The 20,778-nt window shown below is 39.7% G+C and overlaps 1 protein-coding gene across 1 annotated transcript in view; it reads right to left on the minus strand.

The window, feature by feature from the left end:
* The window catches only part of LOC124274363 (cytosolic purine 5'-nucleotidase-like), a 185,112-nt gene that overhangs the window by 101,628 nt on the left and 62,706 nt on the right, over positions 1-20,778 (minus strand). The window lies entirely within an intron of this gene.

The raw sequence follows: 20,778 nt of genomic DNA on the forward strand, positions 1-20,778 counted from the left end.
GTGTTTTTATAAGCTGATTCTTTATACCAATTATACTTGATTGGAAGCCAGTTAATCCCATAACAATATACTGACTAAGCTTTTTTATAAAGATTCTTTTTCCCTGGTTCCTTTTTTTTTTCCTATTGTTTACAATCATCCATAAACAATTCCCAAAACATGTCATCATATTTACATTTTAAATGATTTGTGTATATTACCAAATGTCCATCTATTGTTTCCATGTCATATACTATGATTTGTGAAAATGTCATAATGTGCATCATCACTACTGTAAATCATGAAATTAATGCGAGCATTTTATTAATACGAAAAATGCGTCTGTCGTCTTCTCGCATTATTATAATGACACAGTAAATAACAAGTGTGAAAAGAAAAAGAACAACACCAAAGATTCAGGGTGTCACATTTTATCATCAACACAGATTCCTGAGCTTGCATTAATTTCGTGACGCATTTTAGACTAGACCCTCGCAATCGCATTAATTTCATGATTTACAGTATGTGAAATGTATCTGTATATTTCTATATGTTTCTACCTACTGTGTTTATATTTGTAGTTTGAAGAATATTGCCACTGTTCCTTCATGGAATGCTATGCAATAAACATTGTAATATCTTAACATTGTGCAACACAATCACAACTTGGTGTACTGTGTCGATGAACATACTGGGGCCATCAATCAGTGGACGGATGACCAAGTGTTTAACAGTATGGACACCTGACCACATGTCTAACAGTATACAAGTGGCACAGTTGGACATTAACAAGTCTGTATCTACCAAGGAGATGAAAGACATATAAACATACATCAAAGGTTCTTGTGGTCAGTGGGAGGCAGACCCTTTACTGACCACATGGTACTGCAGATGTATGCAGAGTGTACAGCCAGGTTGTAGGTATGCGGAACAGGCTGGCACGGCGAAGTTATCATTCCGTGGGAGACAAAACAAGTGCTTTATAATCCTTTGTCACATGTTTGACAGGAGATGCCAAAAGGCGAGATAGTTGGGCTTAATGCCACTTTGAACAGTATTTCAGTTATGTCATGGTTTTAGCTGTGGGTTGAAGGCCAGAAGTCGGCCAGGATCCTTAAAGTGAGCGGGCCAGGTTACACTCCATCTTGGAACAGTGGTTCAGTTTTATTTTGAAGAATGGTTTAAATGTGGGAGGAAAGTTCAAAGTTCAAATTTCATCTGACAGTGTGATACTGTAATGTGGGAAGAGTGAGTGAGTGAGTTTAGTTTTACGCCACTTTTAGCAATATTCCAGCAATATCATGGCGGGGGACACCAGAAATGGGCTTCACACATTGTACCCATGTAGGGCATCTAACCCAGGTCTTTACCACTAGACTACCCCACTGCCCCTAATGTATGAAGAAAGTCCATAGGGATGCAGCCATATTGCTGACTCATTGGAGATCAGAAGTCTGGATTAATCTGTTATTGGGTTAGGTGAAATGGTTCGAATGTCAAGTTCCAGATTACTGCACCATTGCAGCAAGTGTGTCTGTGTTTGTCAATGTGTTGGTATGTGTGCTATGGGAGGTGGGGTAGCCTAGTGGTTAAAGCGTTTGCTCGTCACACCGAAGGCCCGGGTTCGATTCCCCACAATGCGGAAAGCCCATTTCTGGTGTCCCCCACCTAGAATATTGCTAAAAGTGGTGTAAAACCACTCCTCACTCACTCACTCACTCACCTGCATGTGTATTAGAGTGTGTGGACCAACCCAGATACATTATACTGTTGCCAGACTGACCAAGGAGGGTTACAAAAAATATGAGGCAGTATGAAACAACTAACGTAATGTGACTCCCAGGCATACTCTCTAACCTGTAGACCACAGAGATCTGGTAATGGGATTCAAGCTGGAATGCAATGATGAAATGGTAGTCATAGTAATCATCCTTTAATCAAAGGTATCAAATCTGTGGTAATCAGGTTCTCACGACACCAACTGCGTCAAACCACTCATGCTAGTCCCTGTCTGTCCAGAACATCGAGGTAACCCTCCTCGACACTACAAAAGCATAGACAGGTTGATTGGTCTGTGTTGTGTCACAGGTGCCTGTATTTTGAGTATCTGAAACATTGTTGTGGTCCGGGAACAGAGGAACATCTTTGCCATTGGTGCCCCCCCGGACAAATCTTTGACTGAGCTTCACAATAACACCACAGCAGGTCCAACTGGGCACTGCAGTGATGACCAGGGCCAGGGGATAAGCGTTAGGTCATCACGTGTTTGTGCAGTTGGGACGATGTTGTGACCACCGGGACAACAGAGGGGTACTATCACTGTGTCCCTCAGAAGAGGTAATCCCATGGCTATTTGTTAGTCATGCCCTCAGGTACCGAGATCACAGAGCCACCTCTCCGATAAAACCCACACAACAGCAGGGATGTAAAAACTGGAATAATTACAGCCAGGGGTGCAGCCCTTGATGGGATGTTGCATGGTCCTCTGGTCATCAGATTCATCATAAAGGGTGATGGTTGCATCAGAGTAATGACCATACAGTTGTGGACAGAGCCTGTTGTCCACTTTGGTCTGATGGACACTGAGGGAGTCTGCATTGAACAGGATGAGCCATGTGTTTACAGATGCAGATGCTCACAGTCCTGCTGGTATATCCAGGTCCTGGGGCAAGTCATTAAAGTGTAGTTACATCAGACTTGAAAGCACTGAAAGTCCAGCTGAATAGTAGCTGAGATCTGATTCCATACTCCTAACTGGTGTCAGCTTTGGTCAACCGTGGTATTAACTCTGGAATGGTTTCTCTGCATATTGGTAACTGTAAAATTAATCATATTGGATTCATCTGGAATTAAATAAAGATTTGTCTTGTGAAGAAAATCACTATTACATTCATCAAGTACTGAATGGAACTGTTACAAGGAAATTGTAAAGATTCAACTTGTACTGAATACAACTGTCGTAAATTCTTTGTAAAGACTCATCTGGTATTGAATATGACTGTTGTATAACCTGTGTAAGGACTCATCTGGTATTGAATATGACTGTTGTATAACCTGTGTAAGGACTCATCTGGTATTGAATATGACTGTTGTATAACCTGTGTAAGGACTCATCTCCTCACAGTGAAACAACTGTTGAATAACTTTTATAGACATCTATCTGATATTAAATCATCTGGTATTGAATAACTGTTGTATAACATAACCTTTATTGAATATGACTGTTGTATAAGATGTAAGGACTCTATCTGGTGTTGAATACAACTATAGTATAACCTTCATAAAGATTCATCTGGTGTTGAATACACCTATAGTATAACCTTCATAAAGATTCATCTGGTGTTGAATACAACTATAGTATAACCTTCATAAAGATTCATCTGGTGTTGAATAAAACTACTGTATAACCTTCATAAAGATTCATCTGGTGTTGAATACAACTATAGTATAACCTTCATAAAGATTCATCTGGTGTTGAATACAACTACTGTATAACCTTCATAAAGATTCATCTGGTGTTGAATACAACTATAGTATAACCTTCATAAAGATTCATCTGGTGTTGAATACAACTACTGTATAACCTTCATAAAGATTCATCTGGTGTTGAATACAACTACTGTATAACCTTCATAAAGATTCATCTGGTGTTGAATACAACTACTGTATAACCTTCATAAAGATTCATCTGGTGTTGAATACAACTACTGTATAACCTTCATAAAGATTCATCTGGTGTTGAATACAACTATACAGTATAACCTTCATAAAGATTCATCTGGTGTTGAATACAGCTATAGTATAACCTTCATAAAGATTCATCTGGTGTTGAATACCGCTGTTCTAAACACACCTTCCATCTGTTATTGAATATAAATGTTGTTTTACAGTTTATTCAGTAAACATGTCAAATGTTCACCAATATCTGTTACATAACAAGGAATTCAGCCACAGATATCATAAGACAAACAACTTGAACATGATGAGTGGCATGTTTGGATTCCTATATGCCATCAATTATCACATGTCTAATACAAAATCTCCTCTCAAGAGCTGTCAAACAAACTCTGGCATGATTTAGTGAGCATGTAATCGCCACTCTGGTAGTGTCGCTTCACAATAGTACCACTTGAGATTGACTGAGAGAGGGTTGTGACAAGAGTGGGTGTGAGGCAATCTCCCCAGCACTCATCCCTGGGGACAGGAAATGACCAGGTATCTGTCTCAAGGAGGGGTTACATGATGGAAAGACAAGGCATGTTGTTCATGATTGGTATATCACACATCTCATCACAGAACCAGAGGGTGTTACATAGTTCTACACATGTATCAGCCATTAACTTTCTCTCTCATCACCTGGCACTAATGGCTAAAACACCGAAGGAATGCTGAAGTTTATGCTACTCACTCACACAATCCTCTGAGAACCACACCGATGATGCCTGAACAGATATGATATGATTCCAATTACCTGACTAACCCTACATGAAGGTGTTGACCCTTACCTTTCCTCTTTAATATATACTGTATCTGGCAGGGATTTCCTTACAATAAATTGTTCCAGCCAAAAGAATAGAAAACTATCGTCACTACGGTTTTACAGATAAAACAAGATTGTTCATGGGTTGTCATAGTGTTGTGGAGTCCCCCCAAACATCTGTACTGAACAGGGGAGGTGGGGTAGCCTAGTGGTTAAAGCATTCCCTCGGCATACCCAGGCTCAACTCCCCACATGGGTATAATGTGTGAGCCCATTTCTGGTGTCTCCTGCCGTGATATTACTTAAAGCAGTGTAAAACCAAAACTCACTCACTGTACTAAACAAAACTAACTGTGGCCCATCTCAAAATACTGAAAGGTTTGGCCCTGAGATATTAAGATAGCAATGCCACAGTTGCCTGTAGACTAATGCTTAGTCTCTGAATATATATAATTTTGATTGTAACAAACAAGCCCATTTAAATTGAAAAGGAGCCCTAGACTTGCTTTATTTAGAGCTTTAGCACTGGAGAGAAGGCTTGGCAGTAGGGAAAATGATGTGGTTCAGGGACTGTGAGACAGACTACAGTTGCCTGGCAGGGGGACTACTGTGGGGTGTCCGGAGACCAGGACATGCAGGACATGCTTACCCTTCTGGACACCTGGTGTCAACACTGATTTTCATTGATCCATTCAATAATTTTCATCACTATTTTGACTTGTACACACAATGGAAACATTTTCATTGATCAGACAGGTTATTCTCAGGCATCAACATTTGGTTTAAACATATTTTTATTCAAATTAAATTGAATAGGGATCAGTGAACAAGCTGTAAGCTTATATGAACACCTCTCTCTTACAAAAACAAATAATAATTACATAGTTTGGCTGTTAGTCATGTATACGCTGTACATAGTCCAAAAGAAGAGAGGTATGTCGACATCATAAGTTGAGAGTAAACAATCATTATCTTGAGAAAAGGGCGTCAAATCTGCCTGATTTTACGATATATAAATGAAAAGATTCAGAATCTGCATATTTACAGGTGCAGTTGCATGGACATTTCCGAATAATACTGAGTCTAATGTATATCCTTTTTGTAAAAGTACATGTTATTTCATATTTCTATAGAATTAATTTTTGTTTTAGGAACAGTTGCAGCATCACATGAACGGGTGTCTAATCAGAGATTACTAACAAGATGCTTCACATCGTATTGTCAAAGACGGCTCCACTATCAATCTGTACAAGTGTCCCTTAGAACCAAAGTTCACTGAGGAAACAGACAGGTCCATTGACACACATATTCATGAATACTTTTCAGCCTGATCAATCATGAAAGTGTGTGACATATCTCCATGACAAATACAAATCTTGAACACAGAATAAAATTTGCATCAACAGAATAAATCCAAATGAACTATAATGTGAATTAAAATAGGACCAGTCTTTCAACAAACCTCTCAGAAATTTGTCTACTTCAACAAATCTAAAAATGACAATAAATCACCATCAATTAGAAAGTGGCAGCATCAAATATTTGGACAGAAAATACAAAAACCCGTGAGGAGACTTCCATCGAAACAACAATAGCTTCTGTCTGTTGTAATTATTGACAGTGCACGTTTAGACACCTTCGGCCATTGCAGAAGTAACAACTGCCCAACAGCCTGTGTAATCTCACCTGACCCTTACCATAATCCTCTGGTCACTTCCCCATTGTCACAGTGGTCAAGAGCGGTGTGATTAATCACAAAATACTTAAGTTATACTTTCTGTGGATCAGTGAGCAAATTTTGGTTTTGTAATGACCCTGAAAATGAAATACAGGTGTTTTTGACACTGATTTCATTGAGAGCTTAGTCAACACATTTCAGATTGATTTGACACAGAAAATCTCAAATTTGACACTTGAATAGAGCATCCATTTGTCAAATAGGCTTTGGAAAATTAGTTGTGGATAAGGCATAATGAAACTGCTATGTCTGTAACTGTACCCATAAAGGTTTTTGATTGTAAATGTTTCTTGACAGTTTATTTCTAAGGCTATTGTGTGTTCGATCTGACATGTTATATTTTCAGTGATGTTGTCGGAAGTCAGAGTTGTGTGCTGGTTGTCATGTATGTCAGGTGAAGGCAGTTTGTAATAGTTTACAAATTCACATTACATTATCATCACAAGTACTATCTGAAGTATGGTATTAAAGTATTATGGTGGCAGCATATCAGATTAAGGCTCCTGCTTGACAACAGTATAAGAATCTATACCGAAACGTTGCACCACAATATAATAAAGATCTTGTTTTCCATAAAGTATCGTACCTTTCTTATCAGATTAAGGCAGTTTGAGGCAGTCTACAAATAATGATATTATCATTACTATAATAATAATAATAATGAGTCCATTTATATAGCGCGCCAAACTCCACACTAGGTATGCTCATAGCGCTAACAATCAAGGCCATTATTACCCCGGATAACCCAAGCTGCCTGTTAGGCGCTAGAAGGTTATAGTCATATGACTTTTTTCCACCGGGTACCCATTTTCCTACTGGGTGAACAGAGACAATTTTGAACAAACTCACTTGCCTAAGGTGAGACCACATGTGTCACATGTGCTTCGTTGTGGGGCAGGACTCAAGTCCTAAAAACTCTCAGGAGTCAAGCTGCCAAACACGGTCACCCTTCCAAGGACTCTCCGAGCTCGACGCTGCTTAACTTCACCGATTTGTGACCTGAGCTTTAAGCACAGGACCACACGCCACCACATCTATCTGAAGTATCTTATTAATAACAGGGGGATAAATCACACCACTAACTTCAGAACAGTAATGTGTTGATTATTTTCAAATTATTTTCAATAATGTGAAGTTCAAGTCAGTATGGACCAGTTTGAATCCAGGACAAAATCCACCCGGACAAAATCCACCCCTAATAAAATCATTTGGGGTGGATTTTGTCCGGTCGTCACCGTAAATCCAGAGACCAGGGCCCTGGGGGTGAGAATCTGACCATCTATCATGGTCTAAGTGTTTTATCTGACAATATTCCACCTGCCTTGGGATGAGCATCAAACCTGAACCAGGGATATGATGAGACTATTTTATCTAGCCCTTAACTTTCAATTTGAAGACATTCAAGCCAATCTCTTTGATCAAGCATGTTAAGTCTTCATTTCCTTATTAGGAAATAACTTTCACGGCAGGACACAAAAGTGTCGGACATGAAAGGAGCATGGTGCTATCACATGTCTGTGGTTAATTTCCTCTGAAAACCACAAATTAAGAGACAAAACCACAAGAAGTGTGCCACCTGTCCCCTACACAGACACTCAAACCGATCCAAATCCCCAATATTCCCGCTAAACGGGCCATCCACCCTCAAGTCATTCATCTGAGCCTGGGAATCAGCAAACAATGGCTTGACCCGTTTCCTGTCCACCTGAATAAGTGACCTGATTAGCAACGTCCACAATACCTCCACTACACCGTGACAATCAGCAGAGGTGTCGTCAGCGACAGTTACCTGTGTTTTGGACAGGTGTTAACAATTTCACCTGTCTGCAAGACAAGACGTGCTCGGCTGTGAAACGTATATCCTGCGAGAAGGAAATACTATTGTTTTGGTTATTGGGAGATTATACTTTTTACTAGATTCTCTTGGGAACCTCTCAAGATCTTTGACAACAAAGAACTTCCTTTTCCTGAAAAAGTAAAACTAGACACACATCAGCCAGAAAAATAATTACATTACAAAAGCACTTCATTCATCCCTTTCTTCTTCAGCAGTCGGGCTGCTGAACATACACGACTTTGTCATCATTCAGTTGGTGTTTCCTGTTGGAGTTGTGATCCCGCGATCTCACATTGTCTGGGACAGATTACAGATGACATAACGCAACTCTTGTGAATCTCTGTTAACTTGTCTTTATGATGTCTTTTGTTTTGCTAACATCACTGGGTGTCATGATTTTTAACTTTCTTTCATGTCATGAAGTGAATGGAACTGTTAGTCTGTCAATTGATTAATATGAGTGAGTGAGTTGAGTTTTATGCCATATTAATCAATAATCAAGCAATATGAAAGTAGTACATGAGAAATCAACACCACATATTGACCCCATCTTGGGCAGCATCTGAGGTGAGGTGAAATTGGGTTTAACGTCGTGCTTGAGAATATTTCGCTCATATGACGACGTGCATGCGTGTGTATGTGTAGGTGCGGCTGCTTGTACTAGCCCAGACTTAAGCTGGTTTTATAGTGCTAGCCCACTGAGATACCATACCGCAGTGAAGCATGAATACCCCACTTAGACACATTATACTAACTCCGAGCCGACCAGTCCTTGTTGTACCCATTAATGCCGAGCGCCAGGCAGGGACCAACAAGTACCATATTTTAACGTCTTTTGGTATGACGTGGTCGGGGATCGAACCCGCGACCTTCCGCTCTCCGGGCGGACGCTCTAACCACTACACCACGGAGGCGGTCGGGCAGCATCTGAAGCCAATACATACACAAATTCTTTTTGGTTCAGTTAGCTCAGTTTAGAAAACTGTATTTAAAATGGTTTAAACATATTTATTCATTTAGTCATGATGGGATGGCAAACAAGCATAAAAACATGCTTATATCAATGCCGCTCCCTAACAATGATACAATAGTATTAACAATAATGATCGTGATGGACACATGAGCTGGGTGCAAAACATAATGTGAATCTACAAGGAACAATAATGACAATATAATGTGCAAATAAACTAGAAGCTGTTGTGATCTCAGTATAACATGAGAAATGTATTTAAAATGATGATAAACCACAAGTTTGTGCCAAAATACTCCAAATGTTTTGACATAAACTCCAACATTGATAAAAATAATACTTTGATTTGAAGTCATGTTACATAATAATCTGCTAAGAATTGCTTACGACTCTACATCAGAATTAGTTAATTACAGCTACTGCCTAATAAAGTTAATGACAAGATGAATGAAAGATGATCACAAGTTTGCTAATTATGGTTCTTCTTGTTTGAACTTTTAAATACATTCTCGTCAAAACTGTTCCTGTTTTAACTGACCATGACGAATCTGAAATACACATTTAGGCAACCAATTTACAAATATGGTGAACACGTGCTTGGCCATGTTGACGACAGATGCTACAGCACAATAAACATCTCTCTTCTCATTAAATAGCACATGAATATTAATGAAGGCAGCGGTATATGTATATTTATTTACGAACACCACGACCCAAGGTTTCGCAAACAACACCGTTTTAAAGTACTTTGACTAAAAAGGAAGATGTTTAAACATCTACACGTGGACGGCATATCAACCACGGTGTCGTTTGAAGCTCTTGTCGTAACACGTGGAAAGTTATTTGATTCCCCCTCTTTCCTCCAGAGAAGAAATATGACAATAATTCACCCATAATGAAAAAGTTGTACCTAATTGAGACGCAAGAGACACATCGGGATGTACAGATGGACCGAAGTGCCCACTGTTTCCATACTGCCAGACATCAATGCTATACTCAGCCACAGAGCTGGCACAGAAATATGGGAAAATATTGGTGTTAGCATGGAATAACAAATAATTATTGGATATTGCACAGAATTCACACCTGTTTTGAATATATGTTTATGAAAAATATTTGTCAATGAAACTGCCAACCTCACAAGACCAAATACATTTCACACCATGTCACGTTCAAGGGTTAAAGGGGTGCTCAAGTAGCCTATTGGTTAAAGATTTCAATTGTCACATGGAAGACCTGGTTTGATTCTATAAATGGGTAAAATGCTGCTGTGGTACTGTTGGAATATTTCTTATAGAGGCATAAAAAACATTCTCACTCACTCATTCAAAGAATATCTATATCTACCATTGTCTTAAATTGCAGCATTTTTGTACATTTTAGACCAAAGGCTAAAATTATGTACAATCACTAACAGCTGATAGAATGGTGTAAATCCTGCTGGGGAACTGTGCAGGAAGCAGGAGTACTGAAAGTCCACATGGTCTCTAGTACGGTGATCTTACTCTGTTACCAACCTCTGGTCCCTTTTTATATAAAGTGTCATCAACTGCTGTCCAATACTCATCACTAGGATTGGTGGCACCAAGATTGTGTTTCACATGGGAATCAAACCCAGAACTTTGAAGTGATAGGAAAATGCTTTAACCACTCACTTCCTTAGGCCCCTCGTTGTACAAGGAGAATTTGAAATTGCAACATTACTCAGTTGTACTAACCTTTCAAGAGAATGCACAGTGTGTCAGTATTGTTATTAAAGAATTTTACCACTATCTAATTTTCTATAAATCTATCAGCAAACAAATCCCTCCCTCCCTCAGGAATAAATGTGTTTAAGTCTAGTATCTGCCATGTCCGTGGTTATTCCTGACAGTTGGACATCACTCCCACAACATTCCCCTAGCAGCACCATTCTATCCACTATAAACACCAGCCGAGCTATAACTACTGTTATTGCACATGTTGCTACCATCTTGACGCATGTTACCCATCATGCTTTGCATGCCCTAACAATATCTTCCACACCACTGCTTCCACTGTTGTTGTATTATTGTTTGCTATACCCTCCATGTATGTGGAGATCTCAGTCACACCAGCTCCATCCTGAATCAGTTTCCCCAGCTCAGCGTCTCACGTAACCCAGTCTCACCTGACTCAAATATCTCACCCTGTACCACAATCTCACTGACCACACTATATTAATCTAGCTCTACATTTAACCCTGTTGTACATGTCAGCTACCTCTGTCTCACCTAGCATAAAGTTTCACCCAGCTCTACATTTCCCTCCTCTCTACATCTCACCCATTTCCACATGTCAATGAGATCTTTTGTCTCTTCTACCTTTACATCTCACCTGGATCTATAGCTCATCTTTATCTACATCTCACCCAGTTCAATATCATCTCACCCAGCTCAACATCTCACCTATATCTACATCTCACCCAGTTCAATATCATCTCACCCAGCTCAACATCTCACCTATATCTACATCTCACCAAGTTCAATATCATCTCACCCAGCTCAACATCTCACCTACATCTACATCTCACCCAGCTCAACATCTCACCTACATCTACATTTCACCCAGCTCAACACCTCACCTACATCAACATCTCACCCAGTTCAATATCATCTCACCCAGATCTACATCTCACCCAGCTCAACACTATGTCTCACCTGGTTCTATTCCACATCTCACTCACTCACTCATCTTATCACATACTCGTTAACTACATTCAGCTCAGTCACCTGGATTTATTGGCTTCACCGTCATCAATCAGGGGAGATAAATATTCTTGTAATGCACTGAGCTTGAAGGTAAATATTTCGTCCATCTTCTTTATGTAAGATGTACATGTTGAAGCTCTGCCAGGTCTAGCTTTCATTTGTCTTCCAGTTTTTACACCAGTCACCTGTATTTACTGATGCCCTCACTATCAATTATTTTGGGTAAATTAATCTTGTAGTGTTGTTAATGAAAATATATTACTGAGCTGGATTGTCCAACTCCATCTTTGATCATTGTTACTCTTTCCCTGGTACCATCCACCTGGATTAGGTTCTTCTCCACCTGACATCTTGTTTGTAATAATGTGGAAGGTCTTCTCAGGCATGGAATACATATGACTTTGGAGTGAGTAAGTGAGTGAGTTTAGTTTTACGCTACACTCAGCAATATTCCAGCTATATGGCAGCAGTCTGTACATTTTCGGGTCTGGACCAGGCAATCCAGTGATCAACCGCATGAGCATCAATCTGCGCAATTGGCATACCATGACGTGTCAATTCAGCAAGCCTGACCACTCAATTTTGTTAGTCGCCTCTTATGACAAGAATGGGTTTCTGAAGATCAATTCTAACCAAGATCTTCACGGGTGTATGGGTGGGTGGGTGGGTGGGTGGAGTGGGTGAGTGAGTGAGTGGAGTGAGGTATATGGGTGGGTGGGTGAGTGAGTGAGTGAGGTATATGGGTGGGTGGGTGGGTGGAGTGAGTGAAGTGAGTGAGTGAGAGAGTGAGTGAGTGAGATTGAGCCAGCGAGCTGTTATGTTTTCAATATTCCATAAATATTATGTCAACGGAGGCCAGAAATGATTCTAAATATTGCACCCATGTTGGGAATTAAACCAGTATGACACCTGAACCACCAGGCTTGAGGTTAAAGGAGTTCACAGCATCCTTTTATGTGCACAACACAGCTAATGCTGCTGTTCCCCATGATCTGCAAGTTCCGGACATGTCCAAGCAGCCAAAGGTCACTGCTCCCTGTCAGGTATCCTTGCCCACAATACAATCCTCCAAAGGAATGTCCTGCTTTCTGTCTAAAGATGTCCATTAAGGGATGCTGGCAATCATTATGAATTCCTCCAGCAAACTGTCACTGTCAATGTTAATTAACTAACCATGTTTTAATTAGCCCTGTAGCCACACCACTCATCACAGTGCCTGATAACGGGTTACCGCTCTGGACATGTGGTCAACGCCACCAACCAGCACAATAGCCTCTACAGATCACAATAGTTGTCAAGATAGGCCTTCCGTCAGCCATCAAGTAGCAGAGCAAGTTGTAAGGATGCTAGGTGATGAGAGTTGACAGTAGTTGATAGGAAACATGCACGGCAATCTTTCCCATTGTGGCCCTCCTGGATATGAATGTTATAATTATAATGGTTTGCAATTAACTGTTCAGGTAGGGCTCTCAACCAGAGGTCAGGCAGAGGGGTAACTTTGGGCAAGGTATCACTTGAAAGTCCGTATAAATGCATTGTACAGTCAAAAGGAAATTTCAGAAATGCAGGACAAAGACCAGTTAGTGATCATGGATGTCAAGGCATATTCAAGTCAGGTAAGATGTATGTGTACATGTTTTACACTGAAGAAATAAATGCTCAAGACATAACATTCATCTGAAACTATATCACAAATATCAATATTTAAACAAATGTAAATCATATTGCAAACATCACTGTAAAAAGGTCGGTCTAATAAATTTAACAAATGTTTGCATCCCTAAACGATGTTTGATATTCTGTCTAAAAAGCACTTGACATTGACTTTGATTAAGTGGCTGAATAACATTTATCTTTTACTGTATTTTTCTGTTTCTACCCCGTGATTCTTCACCCCTCCTCAGATTTCAACCTATCAGACACCATGCCCCCTCCGCCAACCCTCCATCATCCCTAGGGCATTCTAAGTGTTCCAGCATGAGAAAGAGCTCACCCCTCCCCACAGGACAGCCATGTCAGCCCCCTGCCCCGGGGCACACATGTGTCCAAGGGAGGTCTTCAATGGGCTCAAAAAGCTAAGTTCTATTTCTATAGGGGTCCGAAGGCGACCAGTGACCCCTGTCCTGAGGGGTGAGAGAAAGAGCAATGGAAAAAGGGTCAAGACATTTATTACAGGAGTGGAGGGTGGTGTAGGGGAGGGACCTGATGAGAACACTGGGTGTAGTCAGGGTACCGGATGGGAGCTGTACTTGGTTGGTCTGGTGCTTGACCATGGATGGGATGTGTATAGGTTGTTTGATTGGTAGAGAGAAGTCTTTGTTTTCAGTGGTTGTAGGCAGCATATAGTAGTTGGATGATTTTTGGTGGAAATGAGTGGTTATTGAGTCAACAAAACTGAAAATAGAGTGGTTATTGGTGGTTGACTAAAAGTCAACAAACTTGAATCTCAACTGAGTTATATCATGTCTGAAAATAAATACAAAATTTTAACGCAAAAGAATAACTAAACTTGACCATTCTCTGAAACAGATACCATTTGGCATAACAGCGAAAAAGTTTTGAAAATTATATAATCAGACCAATAAAAATCAGAGATGACACCAGGTGTTCGTGAAGAGGGTAAGCATGACCTGGGAGCACTCTTCACAATTTTTATGAATAAGTGAGTATTTATTGTCTGGCGCTGCAGAAATATATCTGGACCAGGCAAACCAGTGATTGATATTAGGGACCATTCATAATTTATGGCTAGGGGGATGGGGGGTGATGATGATGGTTTTAAGGGAGGTCACCCATTTTGTTCTGGGGAGCTAGGGGGGTCAGCAATTTTGTACACATGTACTTCGGGGGTCGGCAATTTTGTACATAAAATTATATTTAAAATTATGCTTATAAATTATGGGAAGGGGAAGGGAGGGTCATTGATTTTGTACATGACATGCAAGGGGGTGTCACTTATTTTGTACATTCATTCACATTGTACATGCTTCTCCATAAAAATCATCACCTCCACCCCTAGCCATAAATTATGAACTGTCCCTCATGGACACCATCCAAGGTTATCACAAAGCCTGAACTCACAACCTTGCTTCCATGTTGTCATTTCAAGCAAGATGTACTCAGAACCCACCAAGACAAAAGCAACCCACAGGTAGGAAATAAGGGTAGGTTCACAACAACCAGCACCTAACTCCACCAACAAAGGCCTAGAGCAATGGCAGATAAAACATTTATATCATCAAGAAATAAACAACAAAGGCTTCTGATATCTCTTGTTGTTCCAGTTCCTTTTGTTCTGGGTAGCACCCTCAAGGGAGCCTTTCAGTCAACATTATTCTAGTGCTACAATCAGAGCTAAGACAATGTTCATGGGAGAAGGTTACCATGGCCACCAGACAAAAACGAAAACATGAAATGAAGCTCTTTCTGTCCAACAGTCCGAAAACATGAAATGAAGCTATTTGTGTTGCATCTTTCTGTCAAACAGTTACATATTCAGAATTAGAACTTGTGAGACTTCTTTGAAGCTTTTCCCTCTCCTGTCTGTACTGGACTCAGTACTGGACTCTGTTACACTCAGATACAGGATAGATATTTACTGAGTGTGAGTGAGTGAGTGAGTGAGTGAGAGTGAGTGAATGTTCTAGCCAGCAATACATGTATTAAAGTTATGGCAGTCTGCAACAGGCAGTCTAGTGATTGATATTATGAGCAATACCTAGAAGTCACAGGGGATTAAGTTTTCTTCTTTGTCACCTAAAGCTGCACTCCAGCTATATGAATGCCATGCAATCTACCAACACGCTGAGTCAGACCTACCGATCCATCTAGTTGCCCTGGACAACAAGACTTAACATCACTGAGAATGGAGATGACGCTGTTTACTACTGCAAAAATTCTCCCACAGTAAGTACAAGGTTTGTTGTACGCAATACCACAAAATATCCAAGTAGGAGATAAAAACTTTAAGACTTTATGGATCACTGATTTCCATTCATAAACCATAAAATTACTCATCGTTTCTTGCAATTCTGAGAGCAACATGAAACAAAAGTTGGGTCATTTTCACCCCAAAGTGGCCACTTGGATGCGTAAAGTATGAGGGTGACTTAGGATACACCTCTGATCTCCTGACAAGGTTGAAATTGTTCTGACAGATATTGAGATTGTAATTGAATACCACAAGCAATTCCTCCACATTCTGACACAAACTATATCAAATTGCTGGGTCCACTGGATGGCAGCTAGTCACAGTTTCAGCAACATGAATTCACAGTTTTAGCAATATGTGTGATAAATTATATATAGTGAGATGTGTGATGGTTAGCTAATGACATTAAAAGATCTTCATTAGACCAATTGTATCCAGTCTTAAACCAGAGACAAATACAGCTATATATTATCTTCTACTATGGTGTGTCTCTATATTTTCTGTTATTGTAATATGTCTGAAGGGGGTATTTTGGTGCAATAAAAGATCTTCTTGATTTTTGTGAGATATCTACTATTAAAATAAATATATTAAGTAACAAAATATCTTGCATATTCTCAAACATGTACACATCCTCAAACATTACATTTCTTCACATGAATTATTCTGAAAAGAAAAAAATGTATGTCACTTTCAGAACCGATTCCTAATTTGTAACCTGTATCTGAACAGAATTAACATATCGACTGTCACATACTGTCATCAACAATAAACTTGTAGTGTGTGCTGTCATGAATGCAATATTGTCAGTGTGTGGAGGTAATATTGTTAAGCCAAGTGTGGAGTCACCCACAGACGACATCTTTACCTTGACAGCACTCAATGATGTACTTGAGAACTTTTACCATCTTAAGTGTGCCAATTTTGCAGGATAAAATTTTGCGAGTACCATGATGGGATTCAAACCACAGACCTTCTGATCGTTGGTTGGATGCCTTGTCCTCAGGAGATTAACCCCATGATCTGACTAATAAGGTAAGGTTGTCCTCCATAACTCCCTGCCCTGATACAATAGCAACAGAAGCAATAAACCCTCCCTTCTCCTTTGATATAGAGACACATGACATAGTCCTACCCAGGTGTGTTGTAACATACAACTGAAGGGGTTAACAGGGCCAAGAAAACATAGGATGGGAGATAAAGTCTTGTCAGTGTTTATTCCTCATAGTTCCGTAAAGGAATAGAAAATCTCTTCAGCAAACGGATATAGGAGGATCCATAACAAAGCCCGGACAGTACAAGCAAATAATACATATCTAATCCTTATCATATACATTCAAACATCCCTGTGTCTTAGATGGTCTGTTCACCGATGTCTGGCGCTGTACTGACGGGTCACGGATGTCTTTCACACATTTGTGCTTAACATATCAACATTGTCATACATCTGGACCTATTCTATACATCAACGTATTTGTTCTGTCTTTCCTGGATTTTGATTGGACATCTGAAAGCTGTACAGAAACAGATTTCTTCCAAATGGTGATCATAACCAATAACAAGGGAAGTACCGGCCATAGATTTTGAGTTTTAAATCGAATTTCACTTTTTGGTGTTTTGTGAGATGAGTAAACATCAATGAATGACAACTTAAACTCATGAAATATTCCCTTTTAAAATTGTAAACTTTTGAAGTACTATTTCTGAAACAATCAAAGGGTAAGATAATACATATACTACCTCATAGATATGACATTAACATTGAACAAGTAAGCCTGCCATCCCTATAACTTTGCTCTCTTTTCTTAATGAGAGTAATAACAATTGATCATAATCGTTGACAGAGGATCAGTGTGAAGGTACACATTTAAACAGCTGATTGTCAGCCTAACTACAATTATACTGCCAAATCATCTTTTCATTGAACAAATATTTTCTTCTTGAAAAATAAATCTTTAAATATACCCATTAAGCTCCCACAAAATGTATGATTTACCTGCTGCAAAAGACAGTAATAACTGTGTAGCGTCTACAGAGCTCACAGACCATGTCCAATATTCATGAAGTTCACAAACAATTTTACAAAACTCATTAGAAGACAGTTAATTTCAGTCAGGAGAGATTTGGCCGAGATAAGTCTGTCTGGGAGCAAGCATGGTATCCCAATCTGCTGTACACGATGATGTCCCTGCAGGCCCAGGGGGTAGAGGAGTTACAGACGATGCGCTGATTGACCAAAAATCTTGATTCTCTGAGTGCTCTGTGTCTGTCTCTCATATTCAAACAATTACTGACAAGATGAACGTCCAAGCCAGAAGGTGATAGCTACAAATATATCCCCACACTGACATCACAATATCGACAATCTACCCTGCGTTGATCACACTCCAGATCTATCTGTAGTTCATTAATCACACAATTAACACAATTTATTACAAGATCTGCATGATTAGAAATAGATTTGCTTATAGAGAGTATTTAGACCGCACAGAAGGGGTATATCTCTTGGTGATTTTATCCCAGCCGCTTGCTGTATATTTTAGTAGAAACATTTAACAAACTATGGTTACAATGAACTAGAATTAGCGGTCCCTTTGTGTTCGTAATAACCACAGCCTACTGTTACAGTCTTCAACCCTTACAAACACAGAAAGTATGTTCCCTAATGTCATCATCTAGTATTAAAAGTATCAGTTCTTTCTTAATTTTACTTATCTGATTTATGCTAATTCAGTGAAATTTCTTGTAAAACAATTTTAAGATAAGGTAATGGTGTGAAAAAAATTTACCCTCAAGAATAATTGCATGCAAAACAATAACAAGGACTTTTTAACTATGTAAACTCTTAAGAAACTGTTTATTGTTTGAGCATCAAGCTGTAACAGATTCTTGGGTTTTTCTGCTACCATTGTTCACATAAACACGGCTTAGAGAAGCATTCAGTTCAGCATTCACGCCTGATTACTCGATCACATCCTTCAGAAAACAATGACTCTCCCCGAAACGCTAGACAAGTCAATTCATCCAATACAACCAAGACATCGAGGGCAATGTACAGGAACATCATCAGCTTTCAAACAAAATATTTTTACAAACATGATATATACTTTACGTAAGCTGGTAAACTATTTAGTATGTGATTACGACAAAACCAGCTGCAGTACCACGATGCAGCGTTGGTGCTAATGTACGCTAGGATTACAGCGGCAACAGAACGGAGCAGTTTAAAATGCATCATAATTATTTGTCATTGTCAGTACTATGAAAAAAAGCTCAGCCATATAAGATGACAGTTTTGCATGATTATTTGGTGAAGTTTTTGATGTCTTGTCAGTCGACCTTACAAGGGGAGTATAGCTGACCTCGTCATGAAGAAGACACAGGTTTGATTCCCCACATTGGTAAAATGTGTCAGGCCCATTTCTGTTGTTTCCCGTTGTGATATTGCTGGAATATTACTAAAAGTGGCATAAAACTAAACTCACTCACTCACTCGCTCACCTGCACTGAGAACTGGCTAGTTTCTGTGTATATAGTTGAAGAAAAGGACATATATTGGTGCAGGAAAGATGATAACAGGTTAAGACATGGCGATTCAGTGATGAAATACACAACAACTGACCTTCCCCAGTGGACCAGTGGATCCAGACAAAATACGTCATACACCTGAGTTTTTCACCTGTAGCATTAACTGGTTAACGACATGGCAATTCAAGGCAATATTAATCAAATCCAAATAAACTTTGCATTGCTCTGTTATCTGATAAGACTGTTAAAAAGTGATTACATCATGAATCTCTGGTGTTTATACACTTTGCTGAAGAGGTTTCAGCTTGCACTTGAGTTTATTCAGAAACTGCGCTGATCTGATCTCATCTTGAAGGCAGATCAGATCACCTGTACGCCATCTTTGTCTATAGAGCCATCCAAGGACTATCGGATCATCAAACTCAGAGAGTTGGCTGATGTTACACTGCATAGATTAATGCTTAGTCTTTGAACATAGGTAATTTGGATAACAGTAGACTGACGCTTAGTCTCTGAATATATATAATTTGATTGCAACAAACAAGCCCATTTAAATTGAAAAGGAGCCCCATGGAGACCACAGATTCAGAACCCGAGGAAATCTAGACTTGCTTTATTTAAGGCTTTAGCACTGCATAGAGGGCTTGGCAGTAGGGAAAATAATGTGGTTCAGGGACTGTGAGACAGAGTAGGATAGAAGCAGAGATCTTCATTTGAATTTAAAAGGAGCCCCAGTGAGGAGGGAGATTCAGCACCTGAAGCGTCTTGAGTGGTTTAAAAGTTAGTAAGTGCAATAATGTCAACTTTTATGGATAAAATCTTCTGATATTTTGTGAGTGTGACGTTTTGCTGCAGATTCTTGCACCACTGTCAAGTTTGACAATAGTACAAGACTGCCTGACTGACTGAGGTTTTACGCCGCTTTTAGCAATATTCCAGCAACATCACGGCAGGGGACACGAGAAATGGGCTTCACACATAGTACCAATGTGGGGATTCGAACCCGGGTCTTCGGGGTGACGAGCCAACGCTTTAACCACTAGGCTACCCCACCACCCCCAATAGTACAAGAACATGTATGACTTCGCACACACCTGTAAAATAGCTGATATGGCATAAAGCAATATCTAATCATTCAATTTGGGCTTTAGTATTACGGTAACAGCTGGGTAGAACAGTGAATAATATGGTTGTGAGACAGACTATTACAGAGCTCTGAGAGCAGGGATTCTGGCCGTGGTTTTTTGTCTGTGGTTTGTCCAGTCCTAACTCATTCAGACATGATATTGCCAGAAAATTGTTAACTGTGCCAAAAAACAGTTTTACTAGTTCTCTGAATATGCCAAACAAGACACAGCTGAAGTTGCTTGGCCGAATCTGCCCAGTGGGTGAGTGAGTGACAGGAGGACACCAGTATTACGACACCATGAGCCTCCAGGTTCACGTGTTACACCATGTGGGGAATTTCCATGCATCTGTCTGCTGAATCAAGTGTTCCTACAAATGGATAATACATTCACCACGAATCACACGAATCCTTTCTCAAAAATGCACCTGCTACTCATGAGTGAGTGAGGAAATCTGAA

The sequence above is a fragment of the Haliotis rubra genome, unplaced genomic scaffold (assembly GCF_003918875.1).
Source record: "Haliotis rubra isolate DU_JTF1 unplaced genomic scaffold, ASM391887v1 Scf19, whole genome shotgun sequence".
Lineage (NCBI taxonomy): Eukaryota > Metazoa > Mollusca > Gastropoda > Lepetellida > Haliotidae > Haliotis > Haliotis rubra.